The sequence below is a fragment of the Carlito syrichta genome, unplaced genomic scaffold (assembly GCF_000164805.1).
Source record: "Carlito syrichta isolate Samal-C Ts95f unplaced genomic scaffold, Tarsius_syrichta-2.0.1 Scaffold310840, whole genome shotgun sequence".
In the NCBI taxonomy this organism is placed as follows: Eukaryota; Metazoa; Chordata; class Mammalia; order Primates; family Tarsiidae; genus Carlito; species Carlito syrichta.
The window spans coordinates 20248-21859 of NW_007254936.1; positions in this window are offsets into that span (position 1 = coordinate 20248).

Genomic DNA, 1612 nt, shown 5'->3' on the forward strand with positions numbered 1-1612 from the left:
GGATCGCCAGAGCCCAGCAGTGGTGGCTGGGAGCAGCCTCTGCACTCCAGTCTGGGCAACAGAGTGAGACTCCAACTCAAAAAAAAAAAAAGAAAAGAAAAGAAAAGGCCAAATGACCCAGTTCTAAGTGTCATATTTTGTTCAATTATGAAAAGAGTAAAATCTTGAGGCTATGTCACTTCAAAAAGAAAGAAAAGTGGATTTATTATGAGAATACCCATAAAAATTGAAGTTGGGGAACCATCAGGACCCGAGAGTCTCAGTTTCTCTCTCTCGACCTATGAACTTGTTCTCCTTATCCTCCCCACACTTGTTGTTCCACTCTGCTACCCAGTTAGTGAGGGACCTCCATCATCCCTGTGTCCAAAGCTCAGAGGACACCAGTCTGATCATTGGTGAGTCACCTGCCAGCCAACAGAGTGAGCCACTTTGAGTCAGGGGATTTCACCACTTAGGACAGCCTGGTGCTACTCCCTATTTCGGGCAGGATTATTTCAGAGAGCAGGAGATGTTAGGGGGAGCACGCCTGGTACCTAAAATGTCCAGTTCATTGTAATAGCCTGTATCACATTCTGTCACATAGATAAAGTCACAGCTCCCTCCTAAGCCAAAAACTCCTGGATCATAAAGGCTGGATCTTTTTTTAGTTTTTTTTTATTTTTTGAGTTGGAGTCTCACTCAGTCGCCCAGACTGGAGTGCAGTGGCTGCTCCCAGCCACCGCAACCTCAACCTGCTGGGCTCCGGCGATCCTTCGCCTCAGCCTTCCAAGTAACTGGAACTGCGTGCTACCACGCCCGGCTAATTTTTGACTTATTGTAGAGATGAGGTTTCGCCTGCCCAGGCGGGTCTTGAACCCATGGGCTCAGGCAATCCACTCACCTTAGCCTCCCAAAGGCATGGGATTACAGGCTGAGCCACCGAGCCCAGCTAAGGCTGGTTCTTAATCATGGGCTTGGCATCCAACACATGCAGTGATTCCACGTGGCCCAAGCAGCCTATGAGACCTCTTTCAAGCCAAGATTCTTTAATATAGCCACTCAACAATTATAACCAGGAGAGACACTTGGAGGCAACCAAACTTCTTCTCTATTGAGGAGTAAGAACCCCATCTATTGGCTGTGAAAACTTAGGGAAATTTGTACCCCAGTTTCCTTACCTGTAAAATGGAGATGACAACAACAACAGCAACAATAATAATGGTTCCCACCAGATAGAATTACTGTAAGAATCACAGTAGGTTCGTTCACACAGGGTTTGGCTCAGTGCTCCAGTAAATGTCTATAGTTGTTGGGGGTGTTGTTTCTATTATCCAAAGCCATTCCGCAGCTCTGAACTCCAACTTGTATAGTCTGCTCTGAACTTAAAAGGCCTCTCTGCCTTAATGGGCATCTGTCATTGCTCCAGCAGGCCTTGAGGCGTCACTCCTCCCCCAAAATTTGTTGCAAACACCCAGAGCACCCTTCCCAAGGAGAATTCTTAGAAATACAATGGTCTCCATCCTGTTACTCTCCAGCGATGTGTTGTGGCCTTCCTGGACTGACAGCCCTGGACTCTGGACATAGCAGATGCTGAGAGGCAGCAATAGATAGCTTCATTCTGGCTTTCAGGCCT